Genomic DNA, 21355 nt, shown 5'->3' with positions numbered 1-21355 from the left:
TGCGATCTCTTAGACTGTACACATTGGATGATATGGTCTCTTCAATGCTTTGTTCAAATCTCTTAGGTCAATACATATTTTGATTTCATCTGACCCTATTTTGTGAGCTGCTCCCATAGACAACACCCATTCAGTTGGTTCTGTAACTGAACAAATTACACCTTGCTGCACCATTTCATCCAACTGAACCTTGAGTTTATTCTGCATAGCTATCGGAACTGTTCTTCTGGTCTGACCACTGGAGTGACCTCTTGGTCTAACTTCATAGATACACAACTGGAAGTTTGCCCAACTTGCCATCGAAAACATCAGCATACTCTGAGAAAATGGTTTCAGAAAAATTATTAGAACTAGGCGATGCACTTATGTGATGAACTTCTTTGGTAAAAGAAAGCAGATTCATTCTCAAACTATCTATGCGATCCAATAAAAACTTTACTGGCCTTCGGGCTACATAGAATAATAAGTTGCAACAGTCTTGGCAAAATAAGATGAAAGTATCACTGAGCCTTCGGTTTGAATTTCTTCACCTTCATAAGCAAGAAATCTCACATTACTGGTTACATTGAGTTGATTGTTATTTCTCACTTTAGCAAATGTGTCTGCTGATATAACATTTCATTTTGAACCAGTGTCTACTTTAAGCTCTGTGGAGTTACCATTGATCTTAACAGTGCAAAACACTTTGTTCTTTGCCAATAATTTTTCACCAAGCACTGACACGTCATCTATATAGAAAGCTGACTGTTGTGTCTCTACTTGATCCACTTGCTTTTTTGTGTGACCTTTCTTTACAACTGTGTTTGTTTTACTAGATCTGCAAAGCTTTGGAAAATGGTTCCATTTTTTTACATTTGTGACACTGCTGACCAAATTCTAAACATTTCTTTCTTTTAGACTCACGATTTGCACCTCAATTGCGACAGTTGACAATAAAGGTGGACTTGCGTTTTGCTGATTCATGCTTGTTCTGCACTGTGGATGCTCCTTTAACTGAACTAGTCTTAGAACTTGCTGGAAAGTTACATGGTTTCCCTGGTGAGCCAGCAGCGATTGTGGCTGCCATGTGCTTAGGCCTACTTCTGTTTGCCATGTGTTGCATACTATCTATGTTTGCTCTGGAGCCTGCTGAAACCATGATGTTGTCACTTGCAAGCATACTTGTGTGTTTTTCTGTCGCTTCATGTTTCTAGCAAATCTCTATGGCTTTACTCAATGTTAAATCACTGTCACGAAACAAAATCTTTCTCACATGAGCACTATTAATACCACATACGACCCTGTCCTTAATTAACTCATCTTTTAAGTCACCAAACTGACACATTTTAGCTTTGTTTCTGAGGTCAGTTATATAGGCTGCAAAAGTTTCCCCTGGTATCTGATCTCTTGTGTAAAACAAATGCCTCTCTAATGTAACATTTGTCTGGGAGTTACACATTTTTCTGAACTTCAATGCTTCAAACACTCAGGGTCTTCCTTTGATTCAGCTTGTACAACAATATGACAATTTTCACATTCTCACCTTCTTGTATACTGTTAGTGCATACACAAATGAACACTGTCTTTCTATGGCCTGTGACTCAGCTAGGTTTAAAAAAATGAATGCCTTGGTGCATGCATCTTTATCTGAATAAGTTGCTTGTATAAAAATAGCTTACTCTTGTACAAATATTCACCAATTCTTTGCAATATTCTGATGAAATACAAGTGGTAAGGGCTTCCAAAATCTGTCTGTCATATTAATGCATACCATTGAAGGATTTTGCAAATAAGCATGAACACATACATATATGCCAGTATTTTATAACTTTGTACCTCTGAAATTATGCTTTTTAGGCTTTTTGAAATTATGCTATTGGGTGTTTCTGTGAGACACTCTCTCAGGCACTGTAACACCTTTGAAATCACTTTATTGCAAGAAATCACCTCTTCTCAGTACAAGAAATGTATCAAACAACTGCACGATGCAAGCATCTATATAACTGGACTTTGTGAAATAAGTCTCTAGGACACTGTTGTACTCCTGAAATTATCATTTTGCTAAAGTAATTTATTAACATTTTAAGAAACAGTTCAAATAACTTCAAGATGCAAATGAACTGGGCAAGAAAAGCTCAGAGTCAATAACATTTCGAAGTAATTGCATTTTGCAAATAAACTTTACACAGCACGCTGAAATTTTCCCAAAGGGTGGTACCTTGCCAGGCAACTCTTTTTAGTACAAGAAACACTCTGTAATGGCAGCACTTTGCTAATAGACACACCCATCAGCAGAAACTTTTCAAAATGGCTATACTTCATGAAATAGTTGCATTTTGCACAGAAATAAACTCTTTGGAATGCATACACAGTAATAAGCACACACTGTAAGCACTTTTACACATTTTGAGATACGTTGAATAACTTTAGTTATGCCCGTAATACACTACAAAGACATAGTTATCCCAAACACAGCACTTTGCCAAAAAATATACAGTTACCTTGCTTTATTTATGCTTAATGTGCCCTTTTTTACCCTTATTATATTTGTTTTGATCGTTTAATCTCTTTCCATGTCCATTATAGTTTTCTTGTGCTTGTTTTACTGTAAACATGTCCATTTTGCCCTTAAACATGTTGTTTTACTTTAAACATGCCTGTTTTGCTTTTCTGATAATCGTTTTACCAAAAGTCATTATTTTAAACATTTCTTTTATTTAAGAAACCTTTTGTGCCTGCCGCTTGTTTAATAATGCATTTTGTGCCCTTGGAATGCTCCATATTACCTCTTTTATAAAATAAGTAGTCTGTGTGCATCCTCATTACCTTTGAGTTTTTTCTAGCTCTTTTTCTGGGTCTGTATTATAAGACTGAAAGTGCATATGTACGACTACATAAAAGCTGATACAATGCACGAAACCTAACAATAGCGAACGGCCATGTAAGAAAAAATTTCCCTAGGGAAAAAACTTATATGGCCATTCGCTAAAAAAAATAATTTAACATCATAAACAGGTGGGGGTGGTTCACCCCGCCATGTGCCACAACATGGGGGGGCTCTGCCCACCACACCTCCTTAACTAAATATACCAACTCCGAGATTTATAGGAGCACTATAGGGAAGGAAAGGGCAACTCCATGAAGTTGACCAACTATCTCCTTGCCCTATGACATATTCATCGAATCGCTTAAATGTGATTCGATGAATATTTCTCATTGTTTCTATATTCGCTCAGAAACATTTTCATGCTTCTAATATAGACCCCTTTTTCATGCTTGTTTCTCTTAGTTTTACCTTCACTATCATCTCTGCACCTCTTGGATCCAAATACTATTCTCTGCAATCCTGGTTCTGACACCATGTCCCTCTCCTACTTTGGACACAATAGATGAGCTTTCATGGGTTCTGTTCCAGCAGCTTTATTTTACACAAACACATCACTATAGAAGATTATTGACTTTAACTTAAGTAACTTATATACATGGTAACTGTTGGAATCATGCATGCTTACTCTCTGGCTGCACTCAAAGTGGCACTAGGAATGGCACACGGGCTTGTCATTTAAACATGCATGTTACGTCCTTGACATGCTTCTTAAAGATACAGCAGGCAGCACGTACACACTGATCTACATCTTCCCTCTTTAAAAGTAAAACACACAATGTTATGAATCAGCTTGGCATGCAGATATCACACACAGTTTCCTATCATAAAACACATAGGATAAGATACATATATACACAGTTAAGACTGTCTTGCTGCATATTTCCCAGAGCCTGGATACTAGTCCATATCGTGTGGCATAAAACTGGGAATTGGACTTAGCAACTGGAGTTGTCTCTGTTCAATGTTCAGTCTTTAAGTTGTCTGAAACATCTTCAGGAATAGAATCAGAGATAGTAATACACTGCATACCATCAGATTCTACAAGGTAGGATCTCAGCTCAGCACAGATACCTGTTACATGACCAATCTGGTTGAAACCTTTTGCCGTTTGTATTCTCACTGATTTTCCTTCCCTCAATGGATGGAATAATCTGCTCAGTTTGTAATAACTTGACTTCTGGATCGAACACTTCTTGAATAGTTGAGCCTTTACAGTTCTGTTGTTCTTAGCTTTATGTCTTAATAAACTGGAAGTAATAGGTAGCGCCATTCTAGTTTGCTTAGAAAGAAGTCTTTGATCAGGTGTGCCAAGAATATTGTCACAGGGTATGTTACTGAGATTAAGTAAATTGAAAAAGACATCGGTATTGTCACTCTTTATCTTTCAAATAATTGCTTTGCACTCTGCACTGCATGTTCCACTAGACCATTTGACTGCGGATATTCAGGACTGCTAGTAACATCTACAAAGTCCCATTCTCTTGCAAATTTATGAAACAAATGACTAGTAAATTGATTACCATTGTCAGAGATAACTTTGTGTGGACTACCATGGACTGAGAAATGACATTTCAACTTAATAATAACAGTACTGGATTGTAGGTTTGGTAGTAAGTCAATCTCAAACCAGTTTGAATAAGTGTCTACCAGTACTAAGTAGTGTAGATAGTTCCACTCGAATATATCAGTCGCTACTGTCGACCAAGGTAGTTCAGGAACTGAAGAGGTTCTCTCTGCAGGTGCGGTTTATTACTATTGCATACCGAACAGAAAGAAAGTACTTTATCAATGTCTTTCAGTAATGATGGTGAAAATATACTAATTCTGTCACTCTTCTCTTAGTGGATGCAGAACTTGGGTCACCATGATGCAAAATCTGGATACATTCTTGTTGTAAGGAAGCAGGAAATACAATTTTAGGACCTTCAAAAATAACGGCATCTTCCATCAACATTTCATCTCTGGTAAAGAAAATAGGTTTGCACTTCAGGTGCTACACTCGATTTCTTTGACGGTCATCCAACATTAATGTAGTTATTGAGCTTTTGCAAAATTGGATCAATCTTAATGTAATCTCTTAACTCATCAAGTCTAGAGGTATAAAAATTATGCACTGCCATCACATCAATGTCAAAATTCTGTGCATCAATTTGTTCCGTCATATTTCTGGGTGATCAAGATAAGGTATTAGGCAGATAGAGTAGTTTGCTTTTTGTATAGACCATTTTGAAGTTCTACTTTTGCAATTTGTTTTAGAATCATTCTTTGTAATCTTGCTGGAGCGGAGTGCATAGGCTGTAACTAGACGTTGGTGTTCAGTTTCAATCTTAATAGCTCGACCATGAATATAATCATGGAACTTGGAACATGCAAATACAATTGTCAAAAGTTTTTTCTCAATTTGAGCATACTGCATCTCAGTTTGGGTGAGTGTTCTGAATGCATAGGCTACTGGTCTGCACTCTTGAAGTATGAATGCACCTAAGCCAAATTTTAAAGCATCACAGGAAAGAGTGACTGCTTTGTTCACATCATAGTATCTTAATGTAGGATGGATGGCAATTTTTCTGTTTGAGGTCTTCAAATGCCTTCTGGTGGTGTTTTAGCAATGACCATGCAACATTTTTGCACATAAGCTCTCTTAAAGGTGCTGTCAACTCACTGAAGTCTGTTATAAACTTGCCTAAATAGTTGACCATGCCTAGGAAATGTTGTAGAGCTTGAACATTGTCTGATGCTGACATGTCAGTGATAGCTGCATGCTTGGTTGGGTCTGGTCTCATACCAGTTCTGGTAAACAAATGATCTACATATGTAACTTCTGGAAGTCTGAATTTGTACTTCAGAGGATTGAGCTTCAAGTTTACTTCACATGCTCTGTCTAGAACTCTCTCTAGATTTCTGTCATGCTCTGCTTCACCATTGCCTCCAACCAATAAATCATCTACTATTATGGCACAAGGATAACCTGAAAAGATTTGCTCCATTGTATGCTGAAAGACTTCACTTGCAGAATTTATTCCAAATGACATCCTTAGGAATCTGCTAAACAGGGTACTAAAAGTAGTTAGAAATGAGACTTTGCGATCAGGCATCAATTGCCAAAATGAACTCTCTTCATCTAAAACAGAAAAGACAGTGACATTCAGTATCAGAGCTGCGATCTCTTAGACTGTACACATTGGATGATATGGTCTCTTCAATGCTTTGTTCAAATCTCTTAGGTCAATACATATTTTGATTTCATCTGACCCTATTTTGTGAGCTGCTCCCATAGACAACACCCATTCAGTTGGTTCTGTAACTGAACAAATTACACCTTGCTGCACCATTTCATCCAACTGAACCTTGAGTTTATTCTGCATAGCTATCAGAACTGTTCTTCTGGTCTGACCACTGGGGTGACCTCTTGGTCTAACTTCATAGATACACAACTGGAAGTTTGCCCAACTTGCCATCGAAAACATCAGCATACTCTGAGAAAATGGCTTCAGAAAAATTATTAGAACTAGGAGATGCACTTATGTGATGAGCTTCTTTGGTAAAAGAAAGCAGATTCATTCTCAAACTATCTACGAGACCCAATAAAAACTTTACTGGCCTTCGGACTACATAGAATAATAAGTTGCAACAGTCTTGGCAAAATAAGATGAAAGTATCACTGAGCCTTTGGTTTGAATTTCTTCACCTTCATAAGCAACAAATCTCACACTACTGGTTACATCGAGTTGATTGTTATTTCTCACTTTAGCAAATGTGTCTGCTGATATAACATTACACTTTGAACCAGTGTCTACTTTAAGCTCTGTGGAGTTACCATTGATCTTAACAGTGCAAAACACTTTGTTCTTTGCCAATAAATTCACTGTATCAACTCTTTCACCAAGCACTGATACATCATCTATATAGAAAGCTGACTGTTGTGTCTCTACTTGATCCACTTGCTTTTTTGTGTGACCTTTCTTTACAACTGTGTTTGTTTTACTAGATCTGCAAAGATTTGGAAAATGGTTCCATTTTTTTTACATTTGTGACACTGCTGACCAAATTCTAAACATTTCTTTTTTTAGACTCATGATTTGCACCTCAATTGCGACAGTTGACAATAAAGGTGGACTTGCGTTTTGCTGATTCATGCTTGTTCTGCACTGTGGATGCTCCTTTAACTAAACTAGTCTTAGAATTTGCTGGAAAGTTACGTGGTTTCCCTGTTGAGCCAGCAGGGACTGTGTTTGCCATGTGCTTAAGCCTACTTCTGTTTGCCATGTGTTGCATACTATCTATGTTTGCTCTGGAGCCTGCTGAAACCATGCTGTTGTCACTTGCAAGCATACTTGTGTGTTTTTCTATCACTTCATGTTTCTAGCAAATCACTATGGCTTTACTCAATGTTAAATCACTGTCACGAAGCAAAATCTTTCTCACATGAGCACTATTAATACCACATACGACCCTGTCCTTAATTAACTCATATTTTAAGTCACCAAACCGACACGTTTTAGCTTTGTTTCTGAGGTCAGTTATATAAGCTGCAAAAGTTTCCCCTGCTTTCTGATCTCTTGTGTAAAACAAATGCCTCTCTAATGTAATATTTGTCTGGGAGTTACACATTTTTCTGAACTTCAACGCTTCAAACACTCAGGGTCATCCCTTGATTCAGCTTGTACAACAATATGACAATTTTCACCTTCTCACCTTCAGGTATACTGCCAGTGCATATACAATTGAACACACTCTTTCTATGGCCTGTGACTCAGCTAGGTTTAACAAAATGAATGCCTTGGTGCATGCATCTTTATCTGAATAAGTTGCTTGTATAAAAATAGCGTACTCTTGTACAAATATTCACCAATTCTTTGCAATATTCTGATGAAATACAAGTGGTAAGGGCTTCCAAAATCTGTCTGTCATATTAACGCATACCAGTGAAGGATTTTGCAAATAAGCATGAACACATACATATATGCCGGTATTTTATAACTTTGTACATTTGAAATTATGCTTTTGGGCTTTTCGAAATTATGCTATTGGGTGTTTCTGTGAGACACTCTCTCAGGCACTGTAACACCTTTGAAATCAGTTTAGTGCAAGAAATCACCTCTTCTCAGTACAAGAAACATATCAAACAACTGCACGATGCTAGCATCTATATAACTGCACTTTGTGAAATAAGTCTCTAGGACATTGTTGTACTCTTGAAATTATCATTTTGCTAAAGTAATTTAGTAACATTTTAAGAAACATTTCAAATAACTTGAAGATGCAAATGAACTGGGCAAGAAAAGCTCAGAGTCAATAACATTTCGAAGTAATTGCATTTTGCCAATAAACTGTACACAGCACACTAAAATTTTCCCAAATGGTGGTACCTTGTCAGGCAACTCTTTATAGTGCAAGAAACACTCTGTAATGGCAGCACTTTGTGAATAGACACACCCATCACAAGAAACTTTTCAAAATGGCTATACTTTGAGTGTACTTCATGAAATAGTTGCACTTTGCACAGAAATAAACTTTTCAGAAGTCATACACAGTAATAAGCACACACTGTAAGCACTTTTACACATTTTGAGATACTTTGAATAATTTTAGTTATGCCCGTAATACAATACGAAGCCATATTTATCTCAAACACAGCACTTTCCCAAAAAACATACAGTTGCCTTGCTTTATTTATGCTTAATGTGCCCTTTTTTGCCCTTATTATATTTGTTTTGCTCGTTTAATCTCTTTCCATGCCCATTATACTTTTCTTGTTCTTGTTTTACTCTAAACATGTCCGTTTTGCCCTTAAACATTGCTGTTTTACTTTAAACATGTCTGTTTTGCTTTTTTGATAATTGTTTTATTAAAAGTCATTATTTTAAACATTTCTCTTAGTTAGGAAACCTTTTGTGCCTGCCGTTTGTTTAATAATGCATTTTGTGCCCTTGGAATGCTCCATATTACCTCTTTTATAAAATAAGTAGTCTGTGTGCATCCTCATTACCTTTGAGTTTTTTCTAGCTCTTTTTCTGGGTCAATATTATAAGACTGAAAGTGCATATGTACGACTACACAAAAGCCGACACTTAATGCACGAAACCTGACAATAGCGAACGGCTATGTAAGCGAATTTTTCCCTAGGGAAAAAGGTTACATGGCCATTCGCTAAAAAAAAATTATTTAACATCATAAACAGGTGGGGGGGGTTCGCTTCACCACATGCCACAACATGGTGGGGCTCTGCCCCCCACACCCCCTTAACTAAATATACCAACTCCGAGATTTATAGGAGCACTATAGGGAAGGAAAGGGCAACTCCATGAAGTTGGCCAACTATCTCCTTGCCCTATGACATATTCATCGAATCACTTAAATGCGATTCGATGAATATGTGTCGCTGTTTCTGTATTCGCTCAGAAGCCTTTTTGTGCTTCTAATATAGACCCCTTTTTCATGCTTGTTTCTCTTAGTTTTACCTTCACTATCATCCCTGCACCTCTTGGATCCAAATACTACTCTCTGCAATCCCGGTTCTGACACCATGTCCCTCTCCTACTTTGGACACAATAGATGAGCCTTCATGGGTTCTGTTCCAGCAGCTTTATTTTACACAAATACATCACTATAGAAGATTATTGACTTTAACTTAAGTAACTTATATACATGATAACTGTTGCAATCATACATGCTTACTCTCTGGCTGCACTCTCAAAGTGGCACTAGGAATGGCACACGGGCTTGGATTTAAACATGAATGTTACGTCCTTGACATGCTTCTTGATCTTACAGCAGACAGCACGTGCACACTGATCTTCACTTCCAGTTTTGCTTCTCTTTAGTATAAGCAGCTTACTATGAAACCAGATGGAGAGTTTAGTAAAAATCATTTTGTTTTTTACTATTTCTTAACTGAGTAGGTGCACTGGTCTGAGGATCTTTTTCAGACATGGCCCAGGCCATTATGGCAACACTTTACAGAGCGAGTCATTATTAGTCATAGTGAAAACATAGTGCAAAGTAAGAAGTAATAAATAATACTGGTCCAGTTTTACAATGTATAGCTTACAAAAGTAACTATAATGATTAAATGAATGAATTTTAGTATGACCTGCTTTCCATATAATAAATTAATTCAGGAGGCCATTTACATAGATAAATACATATTTACATCTCATTTGAAAATGATTTGACAGTTAACATTGTTGCGTATTGAGGAGCAGCTTCAAAGAATCCCAGACAATGCCCATTAAGAATTAGTTGGAATTGTTCGGTGACGGTGTGGAGCTGGTTAATGATAATGCTGAAAAAGATGGGATCCAGAAAATAATCTTATGAGATTCTTGTGAGACTCCTATGAATGTATTTTGTTGGGATGATATACTGTTATGAGTCCATTTGGTAAATATTCTGACAGAAAGATAGCTTGCAAAACACACAGTTTTGGAGGAATTGGAGTAGGACACTGCTAGTGAGCTCAGTAAGATATTGTGGTTTATGTTGACAAAAGTTTTGATGGATATAGTGTTGCAAAATATTTTTTTCAGTTTTATAGCAAACTTTATAAATCAATTTCTGGTGTTGCGATGGGAGCTAGGATGGGCCCAGTAAATTCCAATTTAGTTATGGTTGCATGGGAGTAAATCCATCTTAAATCTCAACCCCTTTTTGACAAAGTGAATTTACAAAGCGACGTTCAGTCCAAAAAAGAAAAAAACTGCAAAAGCGATGCAGAACGTCAAAAATATCGCTTTCTCCCAACACAACAACACACCAACACTCCGTGAACTGCCTTCACTTAAAGATGTAATAAATACCACTGCCCATGGATCAAAATAAATGTCTCTGCCCGTAGTTCAGAATAAAAAACATTTATTGGCTCAAACACGTAAAGAGCTTTCACTCACAAAACAGTGAGCTTCATCAGAACCGTGTTTGTGCCAATAAATGTTTTTTATTCTGAACTACGGGCAGAGACATTTATTTCGAGCCATGGGCAGTGGTATTTGCAGTTCACAGAGTGTTGGTGCTTTGTTGTGTTGGGAGAAAGTGATATTTTTGATGTTCTGCATCGCTTTTGCAGTTTTTTTCCTTTTTGACAAAGTGATATTCTGCAGGTGCTTTATTGATAACCTGCTTTTCATATGGAAAGGGATAGAAGCAGAGTTTTTAAATTTCTTTGCGCTACTAAACAATTCCACTATTTTTTTATTAATTCTCTATCAGTGGTATTGGAAAGGAAATACACTATGTCAATATCAAGTTAGAAGTGAAAAATACAAGTGGCAAACTTAATCGTAGACTATACAGGAAAGACAAATTTATTAATCACTACCTGCACAAACTGAGTCAGCACCCTTTTCCACATGAAAAGAAATTCTATAATAGGGCAGTTCATACAATTAAGTAGACTCACCAGTGAGGAACACACTTTTTCAGAAAAAAGTATTACCTCTAAGTTATTCATTGAAAGAGGTTGTAAAACAGAACTCATAACCCAAATAGATGAGGAACTTAAACAATTAAGAACTACTAAGGCTAAACCTATATTAAAGAATTACAATAGACATGAAGAGATAGAAGAAAGAGAACAAAATTCAGACACCAAGAGAAGGTAATTTAAGAATGCCTTTCCGTTACCTATAACAACTGATAGCCTCAGACTTAGAAGTATTTTAAATAATAATTGGAAAATTATTCAAGGGAACAGTGAAATGGCAGCAACTTTAGGACCAAAACCACTGTTTACATATAAAAAATCAGCTAACATAAAAAATATATTAAAGGGACAAAACAGTATGACTTGGTCTGAAAACACAAAGGTGGGAACTTACAAGTGTGGACATTGTAAATATTGCCATTTTGTCAGCAATAGTTCAAGTGTTTTACTTAAGGCATTAAGTAGGACCATCATAGCAAGACAAAGATATAATTGTGATTCCTGTGGAGTGGTTTATTTAGCATGTTGTTCTAAGTGTTCCTGTTTCTATATTGGAAAGACTGTCAGGAATTTAGTTAAGAGAATTTATGAACATACTCTTAACTATCAGGAAGAAATATTAAAATAATGCCTTGAATACACACTCTTTAGAATGTCAGGATTTTAGAAAATTTGAATTTTTTGTTCTTGACAGTGTAAATGTGAGCAGCTTAAGTGGTAATTAAATATACCACTTGAATGTAAAGAAGCTGAATGGCAAATTTGGCTAGGTGCCAATAAAAGACCAAGACTTGATGAGTTTATAAACTCAAAATGTTTTTTATTAGCACAGAAATTATAAAACATTATATTTTCAGCATGTAAGGGTAAATGACATTGAGATAAAAGATTTTAACACTTAAAGTTTTAAATGGGTTCATGAGCCTAGGCAGCAAGACATTTCCCTGTGGTACATTTGACTGGTAACACATGACTGAAGTGACATTCAGCTGCAGAGAAATATGGATGTTTGCAAATTCCCTGTGAGCAAAGAAAAGTGCACACTGCCATGCTCACAGCTTTAATAACCAAATGCACAGGAGGAAAACAATGTCCATGGTCCCCCAAGGGAACATTAGACAGCAGAAAATTTGGCAGGCATCAACAGCAGGCTGGCCAGAGAGCATGTCAGTGGCAGTAAAAATGCATTGCACAATGGGCAGTGCCTTTATAATTGGAGTGTGTGTACCACTAACCCCTTCACAGTGTCTAGGGAACATTACCTAAAATGCATACTGGAGCATAAATGTGATTACAGTAGCCTGCAGGATTTCTTCCATGCTGTAGCACACTTCAACATATTGTAGTTACATAAGTATGTACTGCACACTGAGCACAACACTCATTACTCCTTCTGCCACCATGCATTTGGTTATTAAAGCTGTGAGCATGGCAGTGTGCACTTTTCTTTGCCCACAGGGAATTTGCATTTTCTGTCACTTCCCCCAAGGGAACATTAGACAGCAGAAAATATGGCAGGCATCAACAGCAGGCTGGCCAGAGAGCATGTCAGTGGCAGTAAAAATGCATTGCACAATGGGCAGTGCCTTTATAATTGGAGTGTGTGTACCACTAACCCCTTCACAGTGTCTAGGGAACATTACCTAAAATGCATACTGGAGCATAAATGTGATTACAGTAGCCTGCAGGATTTCTTCCATGCTGTAGCACACTTCAACATATTGTAGTTACATAAGTATGTACTGCACACTGAGCACAACACTCATTACTCCTTCTGCCACCATGCATTTGGTTATTAAAGCTGTGAGCATGGCAGTGTGCACTTTTCTTTGCCCACAGGGAATTTGCAAACAGCCATATTTCTCTGTAGCTCAATGTCACTTCAGCCATGTGTCCCCAATCAAATGTACCACAGAGAAATGTCTTGCTGCCTAGGCACCTGAACCCATTTTAACTATGTAGGGAGTTATGGTTATTGTAGTGTACTGGTAATCACATGTGCCTAACACTCAGAGGGTCCTGGGTTTGACCCAGGATTGTTTCTTTAAGAGACCCTTTTTTTCATTGAAGCGTTTTCATTGATGAAATGTTTTACACCCATAGGTTCTAGTAAACATGTGACCATGGGAATAGATTTTATTCATAGGTTTAAAGTTATTGGATTTAATTGTCATGTGATTTTATAAGCACTGCTTTTTAAACTGTTGAAGAGAAATGTTCAACCATTTTAATCACTGTTTCTGAAGAAATCTTATTAACAGTAAAATGATGAAAGTACTGAAAATATATCTCCATGTGTGACTGTCATTTCAGTATTCTGCTTGGTAAGCAATCTGACAGAAAGGTAGCTAGCAAAATACTCGATTGTGGAGGAATTGAAGTAGGATGCTGCTAGTGAGCTCTGTAAGATATTGTGGTTTGTGTTGACAAAAGCTTTGGTGAAGTCAATAAATGGTGTACCCACCAAGTGACCTTTCTTAGTCTCTGTGCAATGTCAGTGAGTGGGAATAAAGCTGTCTGTGTTCTCTTACCTTTTGTGAATCCATTTTGATGTTTGGACAGAATACCATTCTGATAATGGTAATCAGTAACTTTATTATTACATACTGTTTTCAGCAGTTTAGGTATGAAAAACAGAAGAGAAACTGGTTTGTATTTGGATGTGTTTGCTGCACTCCTGGATTGAAATGTTGACTGCCATTTTCCACTGTACAGGAAATATGGGAAATATGTGCTTTCTGAGAGAGAGGTGAAGGAGCTGATGTATTTGGGACTGATATCCTGATTGGGTAACCTAGAAAAACTTACATAGAGACCATAAGTACCAGCATATCCATGGGTGGGAAAGGATTCAGTCAGATTGTTTGTTTCTCGATGTGAAATCTTTCTGGTATAGAAGGAAGGAAAATAAGTGCTAAGGGAGGGATGTGATTGGGTATTAATGGAGTGATTTTAGCCAGAGGTGGAGAATTCTTGTAAAACTCTAAGTTAAAGGGTGGAATAGGTATATTTGACTTTGAGCAACCAGTTAAATTGTTTTTTTTTCATTCCAAAACTGTCTGGGCTTGAGAAGGTTTGAGATTTGTCAGTTGCATGAGTACATCGTGTGTAGTCATCTGATGGTGTTTTTTGCTTGGTTGTGTAGAGTGATGAATATATTGTAGTCTTAAGCAGACAGGATATTTTTCCAGATACTTTAGGTTGAATCATTTTGAGGAGTGAGTGTAGTTCATGTGTCATCCATGGCAAGTACTCTTCTTTAATTATCCTTTCATCCCCCCACTTGCATTTCTGTGTTCCACTGCTTCTTCCCTCCATTGAACACCTCCACCTCTGTAGCAACCTTCTTGCCTCACTCATTCCAAATGCTCACATTATATTATTTTATATTATAGTTTGGTATTCAAGTAGATAAGCCAAAATAATATGTTACACAAAATATTCGTACTATATTTGCATGTCATATAGGTGCTATGTTCTGCTTTATTCTACACTCGACCCTCAAATTATTAAAGTTGTTAAGATTGTTTAAGAATTAAATCATAATGCTTAATGGTTTTAGAATTTTTGCTTCTGGTGCTGATAATCTTCCCAGACTTCTGAAATGGTCACTCTGGATCAGTCTTCTACCCCAGATAACAAATGAAAATAAAAATAAAAAAGTGCTAAGTAAATTGTTTTTCAGTGTCATTTTACTATTGAAAATGGTTTTAGAAATTTAGCGGCACATTGTTTAGCATGTAATCAACAGCACATTAGAGGTCTAATACATTTCATTCTAGCCAAAGCAGTTTAAAGTGCTATAGATAATTTGTATGATGCCAGAAGAGTGAATAAAGTCCAAGAAGCATTGTGCCTGTTTTTTTTTGAGGCAGTGTAATTTTTCCCATTCTATAGATGGGTAGTTAAATTCACCCATGAACAGTGCTTGGCTGGATGGTGAGTGCCTCTAGTAAGTTTAGGTAAGAGTCATAACACTCTAGCAGCATAGATGGAGACTTGTAACTAGCCATAATATGGTGATGGACTTTACCTCTTGTGACTTACAACATGGATGAGCACCATGGTATCATCCTTTTTAATCAATCTGGAGGTATATTTGTTGCTAATGTAGATCGCCACACCTTCAACTTTAGCCCCAGTCTGTGCTACTGTTGCTCTAAATGTTTGAAAGGCACCATATCCTTGCACTTCCAGAGTACTTTCTGTGGCTACAAACCAAATCACAGTCACAGCACAGATGTCTACATTCTCTAGAGTGAGTAGGACTTGAAGAATGAGGAGTTTTTTAATTACGCTCCGAGCATTGAGCAGTAACACCTTAAGGTTGCTTGTAGACTATGTTGGTAGTTTTGTCTTTTGGGCATTGCCTAAAAAAGGTTGTAAGGGTGGATAAAGTTTCAGCCAGTATCTGAAAGACAGATGCAGCCCATTCTTGGTAAAGCAACAGGGTCATGCTGTTAGACATTGGATCCCCCTAAGTGACAACAGAAACTTAACCAATTATTAAAATTGGTGAAGGTAGAATGCAGCTCAGTGCAAGACTAATATGTACCTGTGAAACATATTCTGAGAGATCCATCATGTGTCTTTTCATGTAGTCCAGTGGGGTATGTCTCAGGTTGTTTAATCCCACATGGACTATGGTAGAATCATTTTGGTATCTGGGGTGCAGTAACTTAAGTGCATGCTTGATATTGTGGATACTAGCTCCAGATAGGCAGCTAACCATTAACTTCTCCTTGTCTAATCTGGTGAGTGGGGCATCTGTGTGCTGCATAGTGGAATTCCCAATGCAAAAGTATTAGGTAAAGTATATGTTTGCCTTATAGGCTTTGCTTTTCGGGGACAAGTGGGTGTAGGCTTATGTGAGATGTTTGGTGTTGCTTTTGGTGTGTACTTTAGTGATTGCAGAGGAGCAGTGTTGCTATTAGGTGGCTTTGGAGGTCTTTGAGATTTGGGAAGGTTTGTTTTAAGCCTGTCAGCATAAGACAATCAGTGTGTGTGGTAAACAGTGTGGCAACCTTGTTTGTAAGTAAGATTTTTGACTCCAAGGAAGTTGTGTATTTACCTTTCTCACACACATGATTATTTTCTTCATTGATTAACCTGTTGTCTAAAAATGAGACAATGGCTACATTGCTTTAGGATGCCCAAATTTACCAAACTAGCCACACAGACATTTGGAAATTGCATATCCATGTTGTCCAATCTTGTAATAAGGTAGGCTGTTTAAGACTAAGGATTGAGTTTTTACAGGGGTCTCATAGGGAAGTTTCTGCAGTTAAGGGCAAGATGTTATATAATGCTAGGGTATGGTAGTACAAGTCAATGCACAAGCTAACTGCTCTAAGCTTATTTCTGTGCAATGCCACACTGTTTAACAGGTTTCAGATCTAATCTTAACTTTAAAGGGAAATGTTACTGTCTGTGTAAGACTTGGGTATGCCAAGGTTAGAAGTAGATGGGGTTTAACAATTAACAATTAAGATAGGTGATGAGGTAAAAATGGTGTTGTATAAAAGGCAGTTCCCATAGAACTTGTTGTGGAAGGTTTTCTTTGTATTTGGGCAGGTGAACTGGACGTTGTTACTTAGGTCTTTACAGTAGCTGCACTTTTGCTTGTTGCATGAAACTGTTCCTGGTTGATTTTTTGGGAGAGGGTCACAAGGTTTGCTGCAATTCTCAAGAATTTGTTTTACATTCCAGTTTCTCCTGATTCTGTATTTTGGGATGTCTGGCAAAAAACTGCTGATGGATGGATTGTTGCTGATAATAGTCCAGTTTTCCGTAATGATGTTTTTCAAGAGTGTAGAAGTCAGTGGAAAAGGTCTAGGTCATATTGAATTCCTTGAGGGTGTCTTTCTGCTTTCTCCTCCTTGGCTGTCCTAAGCAAGAGAATATGAGGTCGGAGTGCTTGCTTTCAATTATGGGGTCCAGGATGTTCTTGATCAGTTTTATGTTGTACCCTTTTTCTAAGAAATCTTTTTCAAGATTGATGATGTTGACCATAAGTTCTCTGAGCTCCTTGGAAACCCAGGCCAATTGTAGGCCCTCAGATTTGATGACATCTTTTTTGTAAGAAATGGGTGCATGCTGGGCCTATGAAGCAAAAGATTCGCCCTCATGGGTTTTTTGAAGGAGGTTGTTTGGAAGCTGACACACAGAATGCATAGTGTACTCGGCTCAATGCACCAAGCTTGCAGCATTCTATGTTGGAAAAACACTGAACAAATTAAAAATCAGAATAGGCCAACACCTGCAAGATATCAAATACCAAAATCCAGACAACACTTTTGCTAAGCACCTCAGGGAATCCCATGGACAAAATAAATTTATTTCATATCCTGGACAGGATTGATAAAGAGGAGTTCCAAGGACCAACAAATGATTACTTGGAAAAGCAAGAAGTTGAATGCAGATTAGGCTCAACACCAGTAGAGCCTCTGGACTGAACTCTCACATATCCATAACCAGCGTGCTAAACCTAAGGAGGCTTCGCCATCACGCCTATTACTGAGAGCAAAAGGGACTGTTTTACCAGATTATTCATTGAAACTTTGTTTATCACTCCCAAAGACAGCCACTTAATGTCTTACTGTAGTTAGAAGTTAGGTCTGATGAAGCAATCTGCGAAAGCGCATGGACTTTCACGATAGAAGAATACTCATGTTTATTTCTTTATTGTTATTTATGTTTTCTTTTAATACAAACATGAATTTTCTGACATGATCTCCATTTCAACCTTTTACACCCGCGGGAGTCTAATAACAGGGTAGAATATATAAGATCTGCATGTCTTAAACACATAATGTCCTCAATGGGCTCATTTGCATGTATTCCAGGAACCTTCTAGCACAAGAGTTTTTAAGGAATCACACAGCAAAAACCCTAGCCTGGCCATTTTTTTCTTGTAGTTTTTACAGATTGGTTCATCTATGTGACTTGCTTTAGCTTGTTGGGAGGGATTTTTAAAGACACACTTATGGTAATGGACATCAGCTGGGTTAATGTAAGCTTGCAATCTTAATTTTTGTGTAACTAGTGTGCTCACCTAACTTCTGAAAAGATTGCACAATAAAGGAGAATCTCATTTTAAGAAGAATAACCGAGAGTCACCGTGTCATTTTTTTTTATTTTACAGGATAATCGTTTGCAGCATTTTGAAAAATAAAAATCTCTTAAGACCTTTGTTAAGCTTGTAGCTCGACCTGCTGGTTTAATTAGCTTACAGCTATTCAGACACATCTAAATTTGTTTGGTATTATCAGAACAAGATACACACAAGGGAGAGCCTTGGGGTACTGCTCTGATCATAGGAGCATCCAGGTGCTCAACTTATTTTATTTAAAAAAAGTCTTATTCAAATTGTAGTAAACTGCTTGATACAAATGTAGTAAACATTCGCAACAGTTTATACTCTGCTTGCATGGAGTGCAGCACTAAGGTTTTATGTAAAAAAAAAAAAACTGTAGTTGGACCACACACAGAGCAGCATGTGTGTGTGTGTGTGTGTGTGTGTGTGTGTGTGTGTGTGTGTGTGTGTGTGTGTGTGTGTGTGTGTGTGTGTGTGTGTGTGTGTGTGTCTGTGTATGAGTGCGTGTATATATACATATATCTATCTATCTATATCTATCGACATATATATATATATATATATATATATATATATATATACATATATATATATTATATATATATATATATATATATATATATATATATATATATATTTACACACAGACACACACACACACACTCACACACACATATATGTACACAAATGTGAGTATATAATGGATGTTTTCAGGATGACAAGCTCAGAATGCTTTAAAAACATGTTAATGGTATGCTCTTAAGAACCTAGAATCAAAAATATATAATACCTCTTTTCAAGGGAAAGCTACAGTTTTCTGTCATTTTTTGCGTTATACCAAAATACAGATGTTTTACGTGATCTGAAAATCATGCCTGTATTTGAGATTCTCTTGCCTACATTTGGTAAAGGCTATTGTTTTTTAGGTTCTTACCCGACTATTGCTCTGTAAGGATATTAAGAAGCCTAGGTTTGCTTTCCCATGGTATTTACAGCCCTTATATGTTGCCTATGAATAACCTAGAGATGGGCCAAACAAGGATATGTTAAGACATTTACATATTTCCCTACCCATGAGAGACAAGGGTGCTAATACCATGGGTGAGTTTGTGGAAACCTATTGATTCATGCAAATTACATTTGAACAGAGTAAAATAAGTACTTTGCTTTGTGCGCAGTGGATGATGTTTCCATGGAAGTGTTATTCACTGTGATACATGCCTATCCCTCCAACATATTCACTTTATTTTACTAAAGACTGGTCTGTCTATCCTGAAATAAAATTCATAAGATCATCTTGAAAAAGTTGAGGGAAATTCTCATTTGAAGTTAGGGTAAAATTCAAGCAAAAATGGCCTTTGTAAATCAAAACGGTGAAACTTTTACAAAACAATCAGCTGAAAAGAAATGCACAGCTTTCAGTTCTGTTCAAACTAAAATAAACAAAAGCTGCAAAAAACATGTTGGAGCCATTTCAACCCTGAAAGGAGTCACCACCATCATCATCGTTAAAATTATCACCACATCTCCCCCCTTTTCCATTTTCTACATGGGGGTCAAGGTGTCATGTCAACTGTTTCCATCTTTCTCAAATGGATGTCACTCTCCTTTCCTACTTCGATGGCTATGCCTGCCTGCCTGTCGCAGGTCTTCTGTCATGCCATCTGTTCAGTCTATCTCTCAACCTAAATTCCTCTTGCCTTCTTGTCTCTCCCATATCTTCTTCACGAGATTGCCTGTTTCTTGCACATGTGCTTTAACCACTGCAGTCTGTTCTCTTTGATTTTCTCTACTGCTGCTGGAGCTACTTTGGCTTCTGCTATGATGTCTTTATTTCTTTGAATGTCCAGCAGTAGGCATCCTACCACCCATCTCAGGCATTTCATCTCTATCCTCCATTTTCATCAGCTGTTCTGCCTTCACTGCCCAGGTTTCTGTTCCATTCAGTTGTATTGGTTGAACCTCTGTTTCATGCACTTTATTTCTCAGCTTTTTGTCATTCTTCTGTCACACACTACTGATAGTCTGATGAGGAATGTTTCTATATAACAGTGATCTTCTCATTCTTTGTGTATTTTGAAACATAAAAATGTCATTAATTTTATGTAATTAAAATTAAAGGTGCAGCTACAGTTTTGTCTTCTAGGAGATAGCCTAGTGGTGTTTTATCGATACTTATGCCATATTGGTGGTTCAGTAGTACAATTCTTGCCTACCATGCTGGAAGCCTGGGTTGGATTCCTAGCCAATGCAATAAGTATTTTGGGGGAAGGGTTTGTCATAATGCTTAAGGTCTTTGCCTCATAGACGCAAGATACAAGGGCTTGATTCTATCCTTGGATTATTGGCTAAGCTTAAAATGGCCCTTCAAGCCAGTTAGCCTAGTATTCACCTATTAAAATTTCCTCACAGATTAATGAATAAATGTTGAAATGATTTTGGAGATATAGTCTTCCAAATCAAAGAGTAAAAGTAGCCAAAAAATACAGTATTCTGGGAACAGATCTTTTGTAAATGCTCAGCAGCTAAGACAAAATATGCAATAAGAAGTTGCTGTTGCAGCTATTACTGTGATGGCATCATTGTACAGTTTCAGTCTTGAGTTTTCCATGATTCAGATAGAGTTGTTAACATATAAAAGAGTATTCTTCAATTTTTGTAAAGTAAGATATTTTTATAGCTTTTTTTCCATGTGTTCTGAGTTTCACTGCTTATTTGGAAGTGCTTAGACAAATTTCAGCACTTATATCAGTGCATTTTGGATAATAATTTCTGTGAACTGGGCCAAAGTCAGAAAGGCGTACACCTATGGTAACCTTTCCAAATTTAGGGATACCCCTACCATGGTGCTTTTTGCACTAAGATGTGTATCGCTTTGGTGAGCTGTCTCCACAACCATGCTAGATGCTAATAAGGCATTCTGAGAGGCTTATGCTAATTATCCATATGCTCTCCCCTGGAACTGCATGCA

Source organism: Protopterus annectens, chromosome 2.part1 (genome assembly GCF_019279795.1).
Source record: "Protopterus annectens isolate FY-2018-M chromosome 2.part1, PAN1.0, whole genome shotgun sequence".
NCBI lineage: Eukaryota > Metazoa > Chordata > Ceratodontiformes > Protopteridae > Protopterus > Protopterus annectens.
Note: the sequence above shows the minus strand (reverse complement) of the source record.